This window comes from Ranitomeya imitator, chromosome 9, assembly GCF_032444005.1.
Source record: "Ranitomeya imitator isolate aRanImi1 chromosome 9, aRanImi1.pri, whole genome shotgun sequence".
In the NCBI taxonomy this organism is placed as follows: Eukaryota; Metazoa; Chordata; class Amphibia; order Anura; family Dendrobatidae; genus Ranitomeya; species Ranitomeya imitator.
In genome coordinates this window covers 103,611,794-103,634,170 of record NC_091290.1, presented here as the reverse complement: position 1 = coordinate 103,634,170, position 22,377 = coordinate 103,611,794, and the positions used below count along the sequence as shown (strand labels likewise).

General features: G+C 39.6%; 15 non-coding genes across 15 annotated transcripts; all 15 read right to left on the bottom strand.

The window, feature by feature from the left end:
• Positions 1-360: 360 nt before the first annotated feature.
• On the bottom strand, positions 361-442 carry TRNAS-UGA (transfer RNA serine (anticodon UGA)). Its single transcript has one exon. It is a non-coding gene; the product is annotated as a tRNA-Ser (tRNA).
• Positions 443-6,436: 5,994 nt separating this feature from the next.
• On the bottom strand, positions 6,437-6,508 carry TRNAQ-CUG (transfer RNA glutamine (anticodon CUG)). Its single transcript has one exon. It is a non-coding gene; the product is annotated as a tRNA-Gln (tRNA).
• Positions 6,509-7,170: 662 nt separating this feature from the next.
• TRNAS-UGA (transfer RNA serine (anticodon UGA)) lies at positions 7,171-7,252 on the bottom strand. Its single transcript has one exon. It is a non-coding gene; the product is annotated as a tRNA-Ser (tRNA).
• Positions 7,253-8,753: 1,501 nt separating this feature from the next.
• Positions 8,754-8,835, bottom strand: TRNAS-UGA (transfer RNA serine (anticodon UGA)). Its single transcript has one exon. It is a non-coding gene; the product is annotated as a tRNA-Ser (tRNA).
• A 768-nt stretch (positions 8,836-9,603) lies between these two features.
• Positions 9,604-9,675, bottom strand: TRNAQ-CUG (transfer RNA glutamine (anticodon CUG)). The gene has a single exon. It is a non-coding gene; the product is annotated as a tRNA-Gln (tRNA).
• Positions 9,676-10,337: 662 nt separating this feature from the next.
• TRNAS-UGA (transfer RNA serine (anticodon UGA)) lies at positions 10,338-10,419 on the bottom strand. The gene has a single exon. It is a non-coding gene; the product is annotated as a tRNA-Ser (tRNA).
• A 3,065-nt stretch (positions 10,420-13,484) lies between these two features.
• On the bottom strand, positions 13,485-13,566 carry TRNAS-UGA (transfer RNA serine (anticodon UGA)). Its single transcript has one exon. It is a non-coding gene; the product is annotated as a tRNA-Ser (tRNA).
• A 768-nt stretch (positions 13,567-14,334) lies between these two features.
• On the bottom strand, positions 14,335-14,406 carry TRNAQ-CUG (transfer RNA glutamine (anticodon CUG)). Its single transcript has one exon. It is a non-coding gene; the product is annotated as a tRNA-Gln (tRNA).
• Positions 14,407-15,069: 663 nt separating this feature from the next.
• On the bottom strand, positions 15,070-15,151 carry TRNAS-UGA (transfer RNA serine (anticodon UGA)). The gene has a single exon. It is a non-coding gene; the product is annotated as a tRNA-Ser (tRNA).
• A 770-nt stretch (positions 15,152-15,921) lies between these two features.
• TRNAQ-CUG (transfer RNA glutamine (anticodon CUG)) lies at positions 15,922-15,993 on the bottom strand. The gene has a single exon. It is a non-coding gene; the product is annotated as a tRNA-Gln (tRNA).
• A 662-nt stretch (positions 15,994-16,655) lies between these two features.
• TRNAS-UGA (transfer RNA serine (anticodon UGA)) lies at positions 16,656-16,737 on the bottom strand. Its single transcript has one exon. It is a non-coding gene; the product is annotated as a tRNA-Ser (tRNA).
• Positions 16,738-17,505: 768 nt separating this feature from the next.
• Positions 17,506-17,577, bottom strand: TRNAQ-CUG (transfer RNA glutamine (anticodon CUG)). Its single transcript has one exon. It is a non-coding gene; the product is annotated as a tRNA-Gln (tRNA).
• A 1,513-nt stretch (positions 17,578-19,090) lies between these two features.
• Positions 19,091-19,162, bottom strand: TRNAQ-CUG (transfer RNA glutamine (anticodon CUG)). The gene has a single exon. It is a non-coding gene; the product is annotated as a tRNA-Gln (tRNA).
• A 1,958-nt stretch (positions 19,163-21,120) lies between these two features.
• Positions 21,121-21,192, bottom strand: TRNAQ-CUG (transfer RNA glutamine (anticodon CUG)). The gene has a single exon. It is a non-coding gene; the product is annotated as a tRNA-Gln (tRNA).
• A 662-nt stretch (positions 21,193-21,854) lies between these two features.
• TRNAS-UGA (transfer RNA serine (anticodon UGA)) lies at positions 21,855-21,936 on the bottom strand. Its single transcript has one exon. It is a non-coding gene; the product is annotated as a tRNA-Ser (tRNA).
• Between the last annotated feature and the right edge of the window lie 441 nt (positions 21,937-22,377).

The window sequence follows — 22,377 nt, the reverse complement described above, 5'->3', positions numbered from 1 at the left end:
AGTCGCTAAAAAATTTTCATTGTGTGGTAAAAGGTTTCATCCAAGATATAATTCAAGGTTGTTGCAAATCAAAGTGCATGTCCCAGTACATCTGCCACAACAATGGTCTGTGGCCGCTAGACAAAAGCGGGAGAAGGACCACTTACCTGGTGCCACACTCACGGTGCTTCTTTTGATTAGCGGCATGATGCACATGAGATGCAGCACCAGATTGGCTTATGGAATGTACATCCAAAAATCTAATCAGTCTGATTCTTGAAAACCGTTTCAGAGTTTGCATATCACTGTCATGGGGGTAGACAAGTAAACGCGCAAATTAATCTACTCAGGTAATCAGTCAAAAAGCTTTAGGAACATATACGTAGTCGGCAGGATTTGAACCTGCGCGGGGAAACCCCAATGGATTTCAAGTCCATCGCCTTAACCACTCGGCCACGACTACTCAGACATATACATTGGATGAGATTCACACACCTTTTCTTATAGCACCATGATCAAGATCAGTGATTATTCCTCTGGAAAATATCTCAGAAAATAGAAACAAAATTCTAGGTCCCAGTAAAAATGTAAAAATCTGATTTCGAGTCATCATCAATGGGAACCATGTACAGTTTAAGACTTTGACCTCTTCATAAGGTGGATATGGAGTGGGTCCATTCCAAAAACATCCTGAAAATTACTCTTAAAATGCTGAAAACACTGAACAAATTCATTTCCATGTAAAAAAAGACTTGCTGTTCATATGATCGGGCTTTTGGCGTCTTTTAACCACATCAAGTTTCCAAAAATTCCAAGCGGTTAACTGAAATAATCATATCTATCTTCTGGTATTTTTCATTTAGAAGTGCTCCATACTTATAATACAAGTCAATGGCTAGGTTAGAAACACTCCTTAAAGGTTCCTAAGTGACTTTTGGTGCATTTTGTGAGCTGCAAAGCAAAGCCTCAAAAACAGACTCAAAAGATGCCCAAAACAATTTTTAGAAAAACACCACCAAAAATGGTGGTGTTTTAAGTTTCATTAATCCTGTTTCAGAGGTAGCTTTGGCCACAGAACTCACAGTGATCACTCCATGTATGCTTGGAACATTGAAATCTTTTTTTGGCTTTTGGTATGTTGATTTTAACTTTCTCTTTTTATGTTAACCCCTTAATCCCATATGACGTACTATCCCGTCCAGGTGACCTGGGACTTAATTCCCATGGACGGGATAGTACGTCATATGCGATCGGCCGCGCTCACGGGGAGAGCGCGGCCGATCGCGGCCGGGTGTCAGCTGCCTATCGCAGCTGACATCCGGCACTATGTGCCAGGAGCGGTCACGGACCGCTCCCGGCACATTAACCCCCGGCACACCGCGATCAAAGATGATCGCGGTGTGCCGGCGGTGCAGGGAAGCATCGCGCAGGGAGGGGGCTCCCTGCGGGCTTCCCTGAGACGATCGGTACACGGTGATGTGCTCACCGTGTACCGAGCGTCTTCTCCCTGCAGTCCCCGGATCCAAAATGGCCGCCGGGCTGCATCCGGGTCCTGCAGGGAGCACTTCCGGGTCAGGATCAGGCTGCAGCTGCAGCTCTAATCCTGCCCGGCTGTATGTCAGATCACCGATCTGATAGAGTGCTGTGCACACTGTCAGATCGGTGATCTGTGATGTGCCCCCCTGGGACAAAGTGAAAAAGTAAAAAAAAAAATTTCCACACTTGTAAAAAAAAAAATAAAAAAAAAATTCCTAAATAAAGCAGAAAAAAAAAAATATTATTCCCATAAATACATTTCTTTACATAAAAAAAAACCAAAAAAACAATAAAAGTACACATATTTAGTATCGCCGCGTCCGTAACGACCCGACCTATAAAACTGGCCCACTAGTTAACCCCTTCAGTGAACACCGTAAGAGAAAAAAAAAAAAAACGAGCCAAAAAACAACGCTTTATTATCATAACGCTGAACAAAGAGTGGAATAACACGCGATCAAAAAGACGGATATAAATAACCATGTTACCTCTGAAAACGTCATCTTGTCCCGCAAAAAACGAGCCGCCATATAGCATCATAACCAAAAAAATAAAAAAGTTATAGTCCTCTGAATAAAGCGATGCCAAAATAATTATTTTTTCTATAAAATAGCTTTTATCGTATAAAAGCGCCAAAACATAAAAAAAATTATATAAATGAGGTGTCGCTGTAATCGTACTGACCCGAAGAATAAAACTGCTTCATCAATTTTACCAAACGCGGAACGGTATAAACGCCTCCCCCAAAAGAAATTCATGAATAGCTGGTTTTTGGTCATTCTGCCTCACAAAAAAATCGGAATAAAAAGCGATCAAAAACTGTCACGTGTCCGAAAATGTAACCGATAAAAACGTCAACTCGTCCCGCAAAAAACAAGACCTCACATGACTCTGTGGACCAAAATATGGAAAAATTATAGGTCTCAAAATGTGGAGACGCAAAAACTTTTTTGCTATAAAAAGCGTCTTTTAGTGTGTGACGGCTGCCAATCATAAAAATCCGCTAAAAAACTCGCTATAAAAGTAAATCAAACCCCCCTTCATCACCCCCTTAGTTAGGCTAGGTTCACATTGCGTTAATGGGTTAACGCTAACGGACAGCGTTGCACGGCGAAAATGTCACAATTAACGCCGTGCAACGGGTCCGTTAGCACAACCATTGACAGCAATGTGATTTTCAGGTGTAGCGCATCGCTAGAGCGTGCCATTTTCGGCTCGCGCTAGCAAGGTGCCATTCTTTTGTGGCGCGCCTCAGACGCTGCTTGCAGCGTCCGCGGCGCGCCCGAGGTCCGATCCCCGATCTTCCAGAGCGGGGACGTTAACGCGACCACTAAACACGACACCTAAAAAGACATTGTGTTAGCGCAATCCGCTAGTGCTAAACGGATTTCCCTAACGCAATGTGAACCTAGCCTTACGGAAAAATAATAAAATTAAAAAAAATGTATTTATTTCCATTTTCCGGTTAGGGTTAGGGTTAGGGTTAGGGCTAGGGTTGGGGCTAGGGTTAGGGTTTGGATTACATTTACGGTTGGGATTAGGGTTGGGATTAGAATTAGGGGTGTGTCTGGGTTAGGTGTGTGGTTAGGGTTACAGTTGGGATTAGGGTTAGTGGTGCGTTTGGATTAGGGTTTCATTTATAATTGGGGGGTTTCCACTGTTTAGACACATCAGGGGCTCTCCAAACGCGACATGGCGTCCGATCTCAATTCCAGCCAATTCTGCATTGAAAAAGTAAAACAGTGCTCCTTCACTTCCGAGCTCTCCCGTGCGCCCAAACAGGGGTTTACCCCAACATATGGGGTATCAGCGTACTCGAGACAAATTGGACAACAACTTTTTGGGTCCAAGTTCTCTTGTTATCCTTGGGAAAATAAAAATTTGGGGGGCTAAAAATCATTTTTGTGGGAAAAAAAAGGATTTTTATTTTCACGGCTCTGCGTTGTAAACTGTAGTGAAACACTTGGGGGTTCAAAGTTTTCACAACACATCTAGATAAGTTCCATGGGAGGTCTAGTTTCCAATATGGGGTCACTTGTGGGTGGTTTCTACTGTTTGGGTACATCAGGGGCTCTGCAAATGCAACGTGACGCCTGCAGACCAATCCATCTAAGTCTGCATTCCAAATGGCGCTCCTTCCCTTCCGAGCTCTGCCATGAGCCCAAACAGTGGTTCCCCCCCACATATGGGGTATCAGCGTACTCAGGACAAATTGAACAACAACTTTTGGGGTCCAATTTATTCTGTTACCCTTGTAAAAATACAAAGCTGGGGGCTAAAAAATCATTTTTGTGAAAAAAAAAAGAATTTTTATTTTCACGGGTCTGCGTTATAAACTGTAGTGAAACACTTAGGGGTTCAAAGTTCTCACAACACATCTAGATAAGTTCCATGGGAGGTCTAGTTTCTAATATGGGGTCACTTGTGGGGGGTTTGTACTGTTTGGGTACATCAGGGGCTCTGCAAATGCAACGTGACTCCTGCAGACCAATCCATCTAAGTCTGCATTCCAAATGGCGCTCCTTCCCTTCCGAGCTCTGCCATGCGCCCAAACAGTGGTTCCCCCCCACATATGGGGTATCAGCGTACTCAGGACAAATTGGACAACAACTTTTGGGGTCCAATTTATTATGTTACCCTTGTGAAAATACAAAACTGGGGGCTAAAAAATTTTTGCGAAAAAAAAATAAATTTATTTTAACGGCTCTGCGTTATAAACTGTAGTGAAACACTTGGGGGTTCAAAGCTCTCAAAACACATCTAGATAAGTTCCTTAGAGGGTCTAGTTTCCAAAATGGTGTCACTTGTGGGGGTTTTTAATGTTTAGGCACATCAGGGGCTCTCCAAACCAACATGGCGTCCCATCTTAATTCCAGTCAATTTTGCATTGAAAAGTCAAATGGCGCTCCTTCCCTTCCGAGCTCTGCTATGCACCCAAAAAGTGGTTTACCCCCACATATGGGGTATCGTCGCACTCAGGACAAATTGCACAACAACTTTTGTGGTCTAATTTCTTCTCTTACCCTTGGGAAAATAAAAAATTGGGGGCGAAAAGATCATTTTTGTGAAAAAATAAGATTTTTTATTTTTACGGCTCTGCATTATAAACTTCTGTGAAGCACTTGTTGGGTCAAAGTGCTCACCACACATCTAGATAAGTTCCTTAAGGGGTCTACTTTTCAAAATGGTGTCACTTGTGAGGGGTTCCAATGTTTAGGCACATCAGGGGCTCTCCAAACGCAACATGGCGTCCCATCTCAATTCCAGTCAATTTTGCATTGAAAAGTCAAATGGCGCTCCTTTCCTTCCGAGCTCTGCCATGCGCCCAAACAGTGGTTTACCCCCACATATGGGGTATCGTCGCACTCAGGACAAATTGCACAACAACTTTTGTGGTCTAATTTCTTCTCTTACCCTTGGGAAAATAAAAAATTGGGGGCGAAAAGATCATTTTTGTGAAAAAATAAGATTTTTTATTTTTACGGCTCTGCATTATAAACTTCTGTGAAGCACTTGTTGGGTCAAAGTGCTCACCACACCTCTAGATAAGTTCCTTAAGGGGTCTACTTTCCAAAATGGTGTCACTTGTGGGGATTTCAATGTTTAGGCACATCAGGGGCTCTCCAAACGCAACATGGCATCCCATCTCAATTCCAGTCAATTTTGCATTGAAAAGTAAAATGGCGCTCCTTCCCTTCCGAGCTCTGCCATACGCCCAAACAATGGTTTACACCCATATACGGGGTATCAGCGTACTCAGGACAAATTGGCCAACAATTTTTGAGGTTCAATTTCTTCTCTTACTCTTGGGAAAATAAAAAATTGGGGGCGAAAAGATCATTTTTGTGAAAAAATATGATTTTTTATTTTTACGGCTCTGCATTATAAACTTCTGTGAAGCAATTGGTGGGTCAAAGTGGTCACCACACATCTAGATAAGTTCCTTAGGGTGTCTACTTTCCAAAATGGTGTCACTTGTGGGGGGTTTCAATGTTTAGGCACATCAGTGGCTCTCCAAACGCAACATGGTGTCCCATCTCAATTCCTGTCAATTTTGCATTTAAAAGTCAAATGGCGCTCCTTCCCTTCCGAGCTCTGCCATGCGCCCAAACAGTGGTTTACCCCCACATATGGGGTATCAGCGTACTCAGTACAGATTGTACAACAATGTTTGGCATCCATTTTATCCTGTTACCCTTGGTAAAATAAAACAAATTGGAGCTGAAATAAATTTTGTGTGAAAAAAAGTTAAATATTCATTTTTATTTAAACATTCCAAAAATTCCTGTGAAACCCCTGAAGGGTTAATAAACTTCTTGAATGTGGTTTTGAGCACCTTGAGGGGTGCAGTTTTTAGAATGGTGTCACACTTGGGTATTTTCTATCATATAGACCCCTCAAAATGACATCAAATGAGATGTGGTCCCTAAAAAAAAATGGTGTTGTAAAAATGAGAAATTGCTGGTCAACTTTGAACCCTTATAACTCCCTAACAAAAAAAAATTTTGGTTCCAAAATTGTGCTGATGTAAAGGAGACATGTGGGAAATGTTACTTATTAAGTATTTTGCGTGACATATCTCTGTGATTTAAGGGCATAAAAATTTAAAGTTGGAAAATTGCGAAATTTTCAAAATTTTCGCCAAATTTCCGTTTTTTTCACAAATAAACGCAAGTTATATCGAATAAATGTTACTACTAAAATGAAGTACAATATGTCACGAGAAAACAATGTCAGAATCGCCAAGATCCGTTGAAGCGTTCCAGAGTTATAACCTCATAAAGGGACAGTGGTCAGAATTGTAAAAATTGGCCCGGTCATTAACGTGCAAACCACCCTCGGGGCTTAAGGGGTTAAACCTTGGGAACAGGAGAACACAGTGTCAGTGGAAAAATTGAAACATGTGTACGAAAAACTGCCCAGGTTCCACTGAGATTTGAACTCAGATCGCTGGATTCAGAGTCCAGAGTGCTAACCATTACACCATGGAACCACACACAAAAAAGACTTGGCTGCAGTTTTGTGTTCTGGAAAGCACAATTGAACTCATGAATCATGGTGAAAACAGGCTCTAAAGCTGTAGTGCAAATCTACAATTAATACACAATGGTAAATTAATATCTTCTAAACTTTTATTCCACAAGTGTGCCAAGGGTTCCACGATATCTTAGCAAGGACAGTTTTAAATGTTGATAAAAAGTGACTAGTAAAAAGAGTGCTAGATCTGTTACTTGGAAAAAGAGCAAGAAAAAAATTAATTGCAAAACTTATACTGTTAGAAAGCTGTTCATCCAGAAGTCGCTAAAAATTTTTCACTGTGTGGTAAAAGGTTTCATCCAAGAGATAATTCAAGGTTGTTGCAAATCAAAGTGCATGCCCAGTACATCTGCCACAACAATGGTCTGTGGCTGCTAGACAAAAGCGGGAGAAGCACCACTTACCTGGTGCCACACTCACGGTGCTTCTTTTGATTAGCGGCATGATGCACATGAGATGCAGCGCCAGATCGGCTTATGGAATGTACATCCAAAAATCTAATCAGTCTGATTCTTGAAAACCGTTCCAGAGTTTGCATATCACTGTCACGGCGGTAGACAAGGAAACGCGCAAATTAATCTACTCAGGTAATCAGTCAAAAAGCTTTAGGAATATATACGTAGCCGGCAGGATTTGAACCTGCGCGGGGAAACCCCAATGGATTTCAAGTCCATCGCGTTAACCACTCGGCCACGACTACTCAGACATTAACATTTGATGAGATTCACACACCTTTTCTTATAGCACCATGATCAAGATCAGTGATTATCCCTCTGGAAAATATCTCAGAAAATAGAAACAAAATTCTAGGTCCCAGTAAAAATGTAAAAATCTGATTTCGAGTCATCATCAATGGGAACCATGTACAGTTTAAGACTTTGACCTCTTCATAAGGTGGATATGGAGTGGGTCCATTCCAAAAACATCCTGAAAATTACTCTGAAAATGCTGAAAACACTGAACAAATTCATTTCCATGTTAAAAAAGACTTGCTGTCATATGATCGGGCTTTTGGCGTCTTTTAACCACATCAAGTTTCCAAAAATTCCAAGCGGTTAACTGAAATAAGCATATCTATCTTCTGGTATTTTTCATTTAGAAGTGCTCCATACTTATAATACAAGTCAATGGCTAGGTTAGAAACACTCCTTAAAGGTTCCTAAGTGACTTTTGGTGCATTTTGTGAGCTGCAAAGCAAAGCCTCAAAAACAGACTCAAAAGATGCCCAAAACAATTTTTAGAAAAACACCACCAAAAATGGTGGTGTTTTAAGTTTCATTAACCCTGCTTCATAGGTAGCTTTGGCCACAGAACTCACAGTGATCACTCCATGTATGCTTGGAACATTGAAATCTTTTTTTGGCTTTTGGTATGTTGATTTTAACTTTCTCTTTTTATGTTAAACCTTGGGAACAGGAGAACACAGTGTCAGTGGAAAAATTGAAACATGTGTACGAGAAACTGCCCAGGTTCCACTGAGATTTGAACTCAGATCGCTGGATTCAGAGTCCAGAGTACTAACTATTACACCATGGAACCACACACAAAAAAGACTTGGCTGCAGTTTTGTGTTCTGGAAAGCACAATTGAACTCATGAATCATGGTGAAAACAGGCTCTAAAGCTGTAGTGCAAATCTACAATTAATACACAATGGTAAATTAATATCTCCTAAACTTTTATTCCACAAGTGTGCCAAGGGTTCCACGATATCTCAGCATGGACAGTTTTAAATGTTGATAAAAAGTGACTAGTAAAAGAGTGCTGGATCTGTTACTTGGAAAAAGAGCAAGAAAAAAATTAATTGCAAAACTTATACTATTAGAAAGCTGTTCATCCAGAAGTCGCTAAAAATTTTTCACTGTGTGGTAAAAGGTTTCATCCAAGAGATAATTCAAGATTGTTGCAAATCAAAGTGCATGTCTCAGTACATCTGCCACAACAATGGTCTGTGGCCGCTAGACAAAAGCGGGAGAAGCACCACTTACCTGGTGCCACACTCACGGTGCTTCTTTTGATTAGCGGCATGATGCACATGAGATGCAGCACCAGATCGGCTTATGGAATGTACATCCAAAAATCTAATCAGTCTGATTCTTGAAAACCGTTCCAGAGTTTGCATATCACTGTCACGGCGGTAGACAAGGAAACGCGCAAATTAATCTACTCAGGTAATCAGTCAAAAAGCTTTAGGAATATATACGTAGTCGGCAGGATTTGAACCTGCGCGGGGAAACCCCAATGGATTTCAAGTCCATCGCCTTAACCACTCGGCCACGACTACTCAGACATTAACATTTGATGAGATTCACACACCTTTTCTTATAGCACCATGATCAAGATCAGTGATTATCCCTCTGGAAAATATCTCAGAAAATAGAAACAAAATTCTAGGTCCCAGTAAAAATGTAAAAATCTGATTTCGAGTCATCATCAATGGGAACCATGTACAGTTTAAGACTTTGACCTCTTCATAAGGTGGATATGGAGTGGGTCCATTCCAAAAACATCCTGAAAATTACTCTGAAAATGCTGAAAACACTGAATAAATTCATTTCCATGTAAAAAAAGACTTGCTGTTCATATGATCGGGCTTTTGGCGTCTTTTAACCACATCAAGTTTCCAAAAATTCCAAGCGGTTAACTGAAATAAGCATATCTATCTTCTGGTATTTTTCATTTAGAAGTGCTCCATACTTATAATACAAGTCAATGGCTAGGTTAGAAACACTCCTTAAAGGTTCCTAAGTGACTTTTGGTGCATTTTGTGAGCTGCAAAGCAAAGCCTCAAAAACAGACTCAAAAGATGCCCAAAACAATTTTTAGAAAAACACCACCAAAAAAGGTGGTGTTTTAAGTTTCATTAACTCTGATTCATCGGTAGCTTTGGCCACAGAACTCACAGTGATCACTCCATGTATGCTTGGAACATTGAAATCTTTTTTTGGCTTTTGGTATGTTGATTTTAACTTTCTCTTTTTATGTTAAACCTTGGGAACAGGAGAACACAGTGTCAGTGGAAAAATTGAAACATGTGTACGAAAAACTGCCCAGGTTCCACTGAGATTTGAACTCAGATCGCTGGATTCAGAGTCCAGAGTGCTAACCATTACACCATGGAACCACACGCAAAAAAGACTTGGCTGCAGTTTTGTGTTCTGGAAAGCACAATTGAACTCATGAATCATGGTGAAAACAGGCTCTAAAGCTGTAGTGCAAATCTACAATTAATACACAATGGTAAATTAATATCTTCTAAACTTTTATTCCACAAGTGTGCCAAGGGTTCCACGATATCTTAGCAAGGACAGTTTTAAATGTTGATAAAAAGTGACTAGTAAAAAGAGTGCTAGATCTGTTACTTGGAAAAAGAGCAAGAAAAAAATTAATTGCAAAACTTATACTGTTAGAAAGCTGTTCATCCAGAAGTCGCTAAAAATTTTTCACTGTGTGGTAAAAGGTTTCATCCAAGAGATAATTCAAGGTTGTTGCAAATCAAAGTGCATGCCCAGTACATCTGCCACAACAATGGTCTGTGGCTGCTAGACAAAAGCGGGAGAAGCACCACTTACCTGGTGCCACACTCACGGTGCTTCTTTTGATTAGCGGCATGATGCACATGAGATGCAGCGCCAGATCGGCTTATGGAATGTACATGCAAAAATCTAATCAGTCTGATTCTTGAAAACCGTTCCAGAGTTTGCATATCACTGTCACGGCGGTAGACAAGGAAACGCGCAAATTAATCTACTCAGGTAATCAGTCAAAAAGCTTTAGGAATATATACGTAGCCGGCAGGATTTGAACCTGCGCGGGGAAACCCCAATGGATTTCAAGTCCATCGCGTTAACCACTCGGCCACGACTACTCAGACATTAACATTTGATGAGATTCACACACCTTTTCTTATAGCACCATGATCAAGATCAGTGATTATCCCTCTGGAAAATATCTCAGAAAATAGAAACAAAATTCTAGGTCCCAGTAAAAATGTAAAAATCTGATTTCGAGTCATCATCAATGGGAACCATGTACAGTTTAAGACTTTGACCTCTTCATAAGGTGGATATGGAGTGGGTCCATTCCAAAAACATCCTGAAAATTACTCTGAAAATGCTGAAAACACTGAACAAATTCATTTCCATGTTAAAAAAGACTTGCTGTCATATGATCGGGCTTTTGGCGTCTTTTAACCACATCAAGTTTCCAAAAATTCCAAGCGGTTAACTGAAATAAGCATATCTATCTTCTGGTATTTTTCATTTAGAAGTGCTCCATACTTATAATACAAGTCAATGGCTAGGTTAGAAACACTCCTTAAAGGTTCCTAAGTGACTTTTGGTGCATTTTGTGAGCTGCAAAGCAAAGCCTCAAAAACAGACTCAAAAGATGCCCAAAACAATTTTTAGAAAAACACCACCAAAAATGGTGGTGTTTTAAGTTTCATTAACCCTGCTTCATAGGTAGCTTTGGCCACAGAACTCACAGTGATCACTCCATGTATGCTTGGAACATTGAAATCTTTTTTTGGCTTTTGGTATGTTGATTTTAACTTTCTCTTTTTATGTTAAACCTTGGGGACAGGAGAACACAGTGTCAGTGGAAAAATTGAAACGTGTACGAAAAACTGCCCATGTTCCACTGAGATTTGAACTCAGATCGCTGGATTCAGAGTCCAGAGTGCTAACCATTAAAAATGGAACCACACACAAAAAAGACTTGGCTGCAGTTTTGTGTTCTGGAAAGCACAATTGAACTCATGAATCATGGTGAAAACAGGCTCTAAAGCTGTAGTGCAAATCTACAATTAATACACAATGGTAAATTAATATCTCCTAAACTTTTATTCCACAAGTGTGCCAAGGGTTCCACGATATCTCAGCATGGACAGTTTTAAATGTTGATAAAAAGTGACTAGTAAAAGAGTGCTGGATCTGTTACTTGGAAAAAGAGCAAGAAAAAAATTAATTGCAAAACTTATACTGTTAGAAAGCTGTTCATCCAGAAGTCGCTAAAAATTTTTCACTGTGTGGTAAAAGGTTTCATCCAAGAGATAATTCAAGGTTGTTGCAAATCAAAGTGCATGTCCCAGTACATCTGCCACAACAATGGTCTGTGGCCGCTAGACAAAAGCGGGAGAAGCACCACTTACCTGGTGCCACACTCACGGTGCTTCTTTTGATTAGCGGCATGATGCACATGAGATGCAGCACCAGATCGGCTTATGAAATGTACATCCAAAAATCTAATCAGTCTGATTCTTGAAAACCGTTCCAGAGTTGGCATATCACTGTCATGGATGTAGACAAGGAAACGCGCAAATTAATCTACTCAGGTAATCAGTCAAATAGCTTTAGGAACTTATACGTAGTCAGCAGGATTTGAACCTGCGATTTCAAGTCCATCGCCTTAACCACTCGGCCACGACTACTCAGACATTAACATTTGATGAGATTCACACACCTTTTCTGAGAGCACCATGATCAAGATCAGTGATTATCCCTCTGGAAAATATCTCAGAAAATAGAAACAAAATTCTAGGTCCCAGTAAAAATGTAAAAATCTGATTTCGAGTCATCATCAATGGGAACCATGTACAGTTTAAAACTTTGACCTCTTCATAAGGTGGATATGGAGTGGGTCCATTCCAAAAACATCCTGAAAATTACTCTGAAAATGCTGAAAACACTGAACAAATTCATTTCCATGTAAAAAAAGACTTGCTGTTCATATGATCGGGCTTTTGGCGTCTTTTAACCACATCAAGTTTCCAAAAATTCCAAGCGGTTAACTGAAATAAGCATATCTATCTTCTGGTATTTTTCATTTAGAAGTGCTCCATACTTATAATACAAGTCAATGGCTAGGTTAGAAACACTCCTTAATGGTTCCTAAGTGACTTTTGGTGCATTTTGTGAGCTGCAAAGCAAAGCCTCAAAAACAGACTCAAAAGATGCCCAAAACAATTTTTAGGAAAACACCACCAAAAATGGTGGTGTTTTAAGTTTCATTAACCCTTCTTCATAGGTAGCTTTGGCCACAGAACTCACAGTGATCACTCCATGTATGCTTGGAACATTGAAATCTTTTTTTGGCTTTTGGTATGTTGATTTTAACTTTCTCTTTTTATGTTAAACCTTGGGAACAGGAGAACACAGTGTCAGTGGAAAAATTGAAACATGTGTACGAAAAACTGCCCATGTTCCACTGAGATTTGAACTCAGATCGCTGGATTCAGAGTCCAGAGTGCTAACCATTACACCATGGAACCAAACACGAAAAAGACTTGGCTGCAGTTTTGTGTTCTGGAAAGCACAATTGAACTCATGAATCATGGCGAAAACAGGCTCTAAAGCTGTAGTGCAAATCTACAATTAATACACAATGGTAAATTAATATCTCCTAAACTTTTATTCCACAAGTGTGCCAAGGGTTCCACGATATCTCAGCAAGGACAGTTTTAAATGTTGATAAAAGTGACTAGTAAAAAGAGTGCTAGATCTGTTACTTGGAAAAAGAGCAAGAAAAAAATTAATTGCAAAACGTATACTGTTAGAAAGCTGTTCATCCAGAAGTCGCTAAAAATTTTTCATTGTGTGGTAAAAGGTTTCATCCAAGAGATAATTCAAGGTTGTTGCAAATCAAAGTGCATGTCCCAGTACATCTGCCACAACAATGGTCTGTGGCCGCTAGACAAAAGCGGGAGAAGCACCACTTACCTGGTGCCACACTCACGGTGCTTCTTTTGATTAGCGGCATGATGCACATGAGATGCAGCGCCAGATCGGCTTATGGAATGTACATCCAAAAATCTAATCAGTCTGATTCTTGAAAACCGTTCCAGAGTTTGCATATCACTGTCATGGCGGTAGACAAGGAAACGCGCAAATTTATCTACTCAGGTAATCAGTCAAAAAGCTTTAGGAATATATACGTAGTCGGCAGGATTTGAACCTGCGCGGGGAAACCCCAATGGATTTCAAGTCCATCGCCTTAACCACTCGGCCACAACTACTCAGACATTAACATTTGATGAGATTCACACACCTTTTCTTATAGCACCATGATCAAGATCAGTGATTATCCCTCTGGAAAATATCTCAGAAAATAGAAACAAAATTCTAGGTCCCAGTAAAAATGTAAAAATCTGATTTCGAGTCATCATCAATGGGAACCATGTACAGTTTAAGACTTTGACCTCTTCATAAGGTGGATATGGAGTGGGTCCATTCCAAAAACATCCTGAAAATTACTCTGAAAATGCTGAAAACACTGAATAAATTCATTTCAATGTAAAAAAAGACTTGCTGTTCATATGATCGGGCTTTTGGCGTCTTTTAACCACATCAAGTTTCCAAAAATTCCAAGCGGTTAACTGAAATAAGCATATCTATCTTCTGGTATTTTTCATTTAGAAGTGCTCCATACTTATAATACAAGTCAATGGCTAGGTTAGAAACACTCCTTAAAGGTTCCTAAGTGACTTTTGGTGCATTTTGTGAGCTGCAAAGCAAAGCCTCAAAAACAGACTCAAAAGATGCCCAAAACAATTTTTAGAAAAACACCACCAAAAATGGTGGTGTTTTAAGTTTCATTAACTCTGCTTCATCGGTAGCTTTGGCCACAGAACTCACAGTGATCACTCCATGTATGCTTGGAACATTGAAATCTTTTTTTGGCTTTTGGTATGTTGATTTTAACTTTCTCTTTTTATGTTAAACCTTGGGAACAGGAGAACACAGTGTCAGTGGAAAAATTGAAACATGTGTACGAAATACTGCCCAGGTTCCACTGAGATTTGAACTCAGATCGCTGGATTCAGAGTCCAGAGTGCTAACCATTACACCATGGAACCACACACAAAAAAGACTTGGCTGCAGTTTTGTGTTCTAGAAAGCACAATTGAACTCATGAATCATGGTGAAAACAGGCTCTAAAGCTGTAGTGCAAATCTACAATTAATACACAATGGTAAATTAATATCTTCTAAACTTTTATTCCACAAGTGTGCCAAGGGTTCCACGATATCTCAGCAAGGACAGTTTTAAATGTTGATAAAAAGTGACTAGTAAAAAGAGTGCTAGATCTGTTACTTGGAAAAAGAGCAAGAAAAAAATTATTTGCAAAACTTATACTGTTAGAAAGCTGTTCATCCAGAAGTCGCTAAAAATTTTTCATTGTGTGGTAAAAGGTTTCATCCAAGAGATAATTCAAGGTTGTTGCAAATCAAAGTGCATGTCCCAGTACATCTGCCACAACAATGGTCTGTGGCCGCTAGACAAAAGCGGGAGAAGCACCACTTACCTGGTGCCGCACTCACGGTGCTTCTTTTGATTAGCGGCATGATGCACATGAGATGCAGCGCCAGATCGGCTTATGGAATGTACATCCAAAAATCTAATCAGTCTGATTCTTGAAAACCGTTCCAGAGTTTGCATATCACTGTCATGGCGGTAGACAAGGAAACGCGCAAATTAATCTACTCAGGTAATCAGTCAAAAAGCTTTAGGAATATATACGTAGTCGGCAGGATTTGAACCTGCGCGGGGAAACCCCAATGGATTTCAAGTCTATCGCCTTAACCACTCGGCCACGACTACTCAGACATTAACATTTGATGAGATTCACACACCTTTTCTTATAGCACCATGATCAAGATCAGTGATTATCCCTCTGGAAAATATCTCAGAAAATAGAAACAAAATTCTAGGTCCCAGTAAAAATGTAAAAATCTGATTTCCAGTCATCATGAATGGGAACCATGTACAGTTTAAGACTTTGACCTCTTCATAAGGTGGATATGGAGTGGGTCCATTCCAAAAACATCCTGAAAATTACTCTGAAAATGCTGAAAACACTGAACAAATTCATTTCCATGTAAAAAAAGACTTGCTGTTCATATGATCGGGCTTTTGGCGTCTTTTAACCACATCAAGTTTCCAAAAATTCCAAGCGGTTAACTGAAATAAGCATATCTATCTTCTGGTATTTTTCATTTAGAAGTGCTCCATACTTATAATACAAGTCAATGGCTAGGTTAGAAACACTCCTTAAAGGTTCCTAAGTGACTTTTGGTGCATTTTGTGAGCTGCAAAGCAAAGCCTCAAAAACAGACTCAAAAGATGCCCAAAACAATTTTTAGAAAAACACCACCAAAAAAGGTGGTGTTTTAAGTTTCATTAACCCTGCTTCATAGGTAGCTTTGGCCACAGAACTCACAGTGATCACTCCATGTATGCTTGGAACATTGAAATCTTTTTTTGGCTTTTGGTATGTTGATTTTAACTTTCTCTTTTTATGTTAAACCTTGGGAACAGGAGAACACAGTGTCAGTGGCAAAAAATTGAAACATGTGTACGAAAAACTGCCCAGGTTCCACTGAGATTTGAACTCAGATCGCTGGATTCAGAGTCCAGAGTGCTAACCATTACACCATGGAACCACACACAAAAAAAGCTTGGCTGCAGTTTTGTGTTCTGGAAAGCACAATTGAACTCATGAATCATGGTGAAAACAGGCTCTAAAGCTGTAGTGCACATCTACAATTAATACACAATGGTAAATTAATATCTTCTAAACTTTTATTCCACAAGTGTGCCAAGGGTTCCACGATATCTCAGCAAGGACAGTTTTAAATGTTGATAAAAAGTGACTAGTAAAAAGAGTGCTAGATCTGTTACTTGGAAAAAGAGCAAGAAAAAAATTAATTGCAAAACTTATACTGTTAGAAAGCTGTTCATCCAGAAGTCGCTAAAAATTTTTCACTGTGTGGTAAAAGGTTTCATCCAAGAGATAATTCAAGGTTGTTGCAAATCAAAGTGCATGTCCCAGTACATCTGCCACAACAATGGTCTGTGGCCGCTAGACAAAAGCGGGAGAAGCACCACTTACCTGGTGCCACACTCACGGTGCTTCTTTTGATTAGCGGCATGATGCACATGAGATGCAGCACCAGATCGGCTTATGGAATGTACATCCAAAAATCTAATCAGTCTGATTCTTGAAAACCGTTCCAGAGTTTGCATATCACTGTCATGGGGTAGACAAGGAAAGGCGCAAATTAATCTACTCAGGTAATCAGTCAAAAAGCTTTAGGAATATATACGTAGTCGGCAGGATTTGAACCTGCGCGGGGAAACCCCAATGGATTTCAAGTCTATCGCCTTAACCACTCGGCCACGACTACTCAGACATTAACGTTTGATGAGATTCACACACCTTTTCTTATAGCACCATGATCAAGATGAGTGATTATCCCTCTGGAAAATATCTCAGAAAATAGAAACAAAATTCTAGGTCCCAGTAAAAATGTAAAAATCTGATTTCCAGTCATCATGAATGGGAACCATGTACAGTTTAAGACTTTGACCTCTTCATAAGGTGGATATGGAGTGGGTCCATTCCAAAAACATCCTGAAAATTACTCTGAAAATGCTGAAAACACTGAACAAATTCATTTCCATGTAAAAAAAGACTTGCTGTTCATATGATCGGGCTTTTGGCGTCTTTTAACCACATCAAGTTTCCAAAAATTCCAAGCGGTTAACTGAAATAAGCATATCTATCTTCTGGTATTTTTCATTTAGAAGTGCTCCATACTTATAATACAAGTCAATGGCTAGGTTAGAAACACTCCTTAAAGGTTCCTAAGTGACTTTTGGTGCATTTTGTGAGCTGCAAAGCAAAGCCTCAAAAACAGACTCAAAAGATGCCCAAAACAATTTTTAGAAAAACACCACCAAAAATGGTGGTGTTTTAAGTTTCATTAACCCTGCTTCATAGGTAGCTTTGGCCACAGAACTCACAGTGATCACTCCATGTATGCTTGGAACATTGACATCTTTTTTTGGCTTTTGGTATGTTGATTTTAACTTTCTCTTTTTATGTTAAACCTTGGGAACAGGAGAACACAGTGTCAGTGGAAAAATTGAAACATGTGTACGAAAAACTGCCCAGGTTCCACTGAGATTTGAACTCAGATCGCTGGATTCAGAGTCCAGAGTGCTAACCATTACACCATGGAACCACACACAAAAAAAGCTTGGCTGCAGTTTTGTGTTCTGGAAAGCACAATTGAACTCATGAATCATGGTGAAAACAGGCTCTAAAGCTGTAGTGCAAATCTACAATTAATACACAATGGTAAATTAATATCTTCTAAACGTTTATTCCACAAGTGTGCCAAGGGTTCCACGATATCTCAGCAAGGACAGTTTTAAATGTTGATAAAAAGTGACTAGTAAAAAGAGTGCTAGATCTGTTACTTGGAAAAAGAGCAAGAAAAAAATTAATTGCAAAACTTATACTGTTAGAAAGCTGTTCATCCAGAAGTCGCTAAAAATTTTTCACTGTGTGGTAAAAGGTTTCATCCAAGAGATAATTCAAGGTTGTTGCAAATCAAAGTGCATGTCCCAGTACATCTGCCACAACAATGGTCTGTGGCCGCTAGACAAAAGCGGGAGAAGCACCACTTACCTGGTGCCACACTCACGGTGCTTCTTTTGATTAGCGGCATGATGCACATGAGATGCAGCGCCAGATCGGCTTATGGAATCTACATCCAAAAATCTAATCAGTCTGATTCTTGAAAACCGTTCCAGAGTTTGCATATCACTGTCATGGGGGTAGACAAGGAAACGCGCAAATTAATCTACTCAGGTAATCAGTCAAAAATCTTTAGGAACATATACGTAGTCAGCTTGATTGGAACCTGCGCGGGGAAACCCCAATGGATTGCAAGTCCATCGCCTTAACCACTCGGCCACGACTACTCAGACATTAACATTTGATGAGATTCACACACCTTTTCTTATAGCACCATGATCAAGATCAGTGATTATCCCTCTGGAAAATATCTCAGAAAATAGAAACAAAATTCTAGGTCCCAGTAAAAATGTAAAAATCTGATTTCGAGTCATCATCAATGGGAACCATGTACAGTTTAAGACTTTGACCTCTTCATAAGGTGGATATGGAGTGGGTCCATTCCAAAAGCATCCTGAAAATTACTCTGAAAATGCTGAAAACACTGAACAAATTCATTTCCATGTAAAAAAAGACTTGCTGTTCATATGATCGGGCTTTTGGCGTCTTTTAACCACATCAAGTTTCCAAAAATTCCAAGCGGTTAACTGAAATAAGCATATCTATCTTCTGGTATTTTTCATTTAGAAGTGCTCCATACTTATAATACAAGTCAATGGCTAGGTTAGAAACACTCCTTAAAGGTTCCTAAGTGACTTTTGGTGCATTTTGTGAGCTGCAAAGCAAAGCCTCAAAAACAGACTCAAAAGATGCCCAAAACAATTTTTAGAAAAACACCACCAAAAATGGTGGTGTTTTAAGTTTCATTAACCCTGCTTCATAGGTAGCCTTGGCCACAGAACTCACAGTGATCACTCCATGTATGCTTGAAACATTGAAATCGTTTTTTGGCTTTTGGTATGTTGATTTTAACTTTCTCTTTTTATGTTAAACCTTGGGAACAGGAGAACACAGTGTCAGTGGAAAAATTGAAACATGTGTACGAAAAACTGCCCAGGTTCAACTGAGATTTGAACTCAGATCGCTGGATTCAGAGTCCAGAGTGCTAACCATTACACCATGGAACCACACACAAAAAAAACTTGGCTGCAGTTTTGTGTTCTGGAAAGCACAATTGAACTCATGAATCATGGTGAAAACAGGCTCTAAAGCTGTAGTGCAAATCTACAATTAATACACAATGGTAAATTAATATCTTCTAAACTTTTATTCCACAAGTGTGCCAAGGGTTCCACGATATCTCAGCAAGGACAGTTTTAAATGTTGATAAAAAGTGACTAGTAAAAAGAGTGCTAGATCTGTTACTTGGAAAAAGAGCAAGAAAAAAATTATTTGCAAAACTTATACTGTTAGAAAGCTGTTCATCCAGAAGTCGCTAAAAATTTTTCATTGTGTGGTAAAAGGTTTCATCCAAGAGATAATTCAAGGTTGTTGCAAATCAAAGTGCATGTCCCAGTACATCTGCCACAACAACGGTCTGTGGCCGCTAGACAAAAGCGGGAGAAGCACCACTTACCTGGTGCCACACTCACGGTGCTTCTTTTGATTAGCGGCATGATGCACATGAGATGCAGCGCCAGATCGGCTTATGTACATCCAAATGTACATCCAAAATGAATGCATTTAGTACATCCATGAATTTACATCCAAAAATCTAATCAGTCTGATTCTTGAAAACCGTTCCAGAGTTTGCATATCACTGTCATGGGGGTAGACAAGGAAACGCGCAAATTAATCTACTCAGGTAATCAGTCAAAAAGCTTTAGGAACATATACGTAGTCAGCAGGATTTGAACCTGCGCGGGGAAACCCCAATGGATTTCAAGTCCATCGCCTTAACTACATCCAAAATGAATGCATTTAGTACATCCATGAATGTACATCCAAAAATTTAATCAGTCTGATTCTTGAAAACCGTTCCAGAGTTTGCATATCACTGCCATGGCGGTAGACAAGGAAACACGCAAATTAATCTACTCAGGTAATCAGTCAAAAAGCTTTAGGAATATATACGTAGTCGGCAGGATTTGAACCTGCGCGGGGAAACTTGGGATTTCAAGTCCATCGCCTTAACCACTCGGCCACGACTACTCAGACATTAACATTTGATGAGATTCACACACCTTTTCTTATAGCACCATGATCAAGATCAGTGATTATCCCTCTGGAAAATATCTCAGAAAATAGAAACAAAATTCTAGGTCCCAGTAAAAATGTAAAAATCTGATTTCGAGTCATCATCAATGGGAACCATGTACAGTTTAAGACTTTGACCTCTTCATAAGGTGGATATGGAGTGGGTCCATTCCAAAAACATCCTGAAAATTACTCTGAAAATGCTGAAAACACTGAACAAATTCATTTCCATGTAAAAAAAGACTTGCTGTTCATATGATCGGGCTTTTGGCGTCTTTTAACCACATCAAGTTTCCAAAAATTCCAAGCGGTTAACTGAAATAAGCATATCTATCTTGTAGATTGTGAGCCTTCGCGGGCAGGGTCCTCTCTCCTCCTGTACCAGTTGTGACTTGTATTGTTAAAGATTATTGTACTTGTTTTATTATGCATACCCCTCCTCACATGTAAAGCGCCATGGAATAAATGGCGCTATAATAATAAATAATAATAATAATAATCTTCTGGTATTTTTCATTTAGAAGTGCTCCATACTTATAATACAAGTCAATGGCTAGGTTAGAAACACTCCTTAAAGGTTCCTAAGTGACTTTTGGTGCATTTTGTGAGCTGCAAAGCAAAGCCTCAAAAACAGACTCAAAAGATGCCCAAAACAATTTTTAGAAAAACACCACCAAAAATGGTGGTGTTTTAAGTTTCATTAACCCTGCTTCATAGGTAGCCTTGGCCACAGAACTCACAGTGATCACTCCATGTATGCTTGAAACATTGAAATCGTTTTTTGGCTTTTGGTATGTTGATTTTAACTTTCTCTTTTTATGTTAAACCTTGGGAACAGGAGAACACAGTGTCAGTGGAAAAATTGAAACATGTGTACGAAAAACTGCCCAGGTTCCACTGAGATTTGAACTCAGATCGCTGGATTCAGAGTCCAGAGTGCTAACCATTACACCATGGAATCACACACAAAAAAGATTTGGCTGCAGTTTTGTGTTCTGGAAAGCACAATTGAACTCATGAATCATGGTGAAAACAGGCTCTACTGCTGTAGTGCAAATCTACAATTAATACACAATGGTAAATTAATATCTTCTAAACTTTTATTCCACATGTGTGCCAAGGGTTCCACGATATCTCAGCAAGGACAGTTTTAAATGTTGATAAAAAGTGACTAGTAAGAGAGTGCTAGATCTGTTACTTGGAAAAAGAGCAAGAAAAAAATTAATTGCAAAACTTATACTGTTAGAAAGCTGTTCATCCAGAAGTCGCTAAAAATTTTTCACTGTGTGGTGAAAGGTTTCATCCAAGAGATAATTCAAGGTTGTTGCAAATCAAAGTGCATGTCCCAGTACATCTGCCACAACAATGGTCTGTCTCCGCTAGACAAAAGCGGGAGAAGCACCACTTACCTGGTGCCACACTCACGGTGCTTCTTTTGATTAGCGGCATGATGCACATGAGATGCAGCGCCAGATCGGCTTATGGAATGTACATCCAAAAATCTAATCAGTCTGATTCTTGAAAACCGTTCCAGAGTTTGCATATCACTGTCTTGGGGGTAGACAAGGAAACGCGCAAATTAATCTACTCAGGTAATCAGTCAAAAAGCTTTAGGAACATATACGTAGTCAGCAGGATTTGAACCTGCGCGGGGAAACCCCAATGGATTTCAAGTCCATCGCCTTAACCACTCGGCCACGACTACTCAGACATTAACATTTGATGAGATTCACACACCTTTTCTTATAGCACCATGATCAAGATCAGTGATTATCCCTCTGGAAAATATCTCAGAAAATAGAAACAAAATTCTAGGTCCCAGTAAAAATGTAAAAATCTGATTTCGAGTCATCATCAATGGGAACCATGTACAGTTTAAGACTTTGACCTCTTCATAAGGTGGATATGGAGTGGGTCCATTCCAAAAACATCCTGAAAATTACTCTGAAAATGCTGAAAACACTGAACAAATTCATTTCCATGTAAAAAAAGACTTGCTGTTCATATGATCGGGCTTTAGGCGTCTTTTAACCACATCAAGTTTCGAAAAATTCCAAGCGGTTAACTGAAATAAGCATATCTATCTTCTGGTATTTTTCATTTAGAAGTGCTCCATACTTATAATACAAGTCAATGGCTAGGTTAG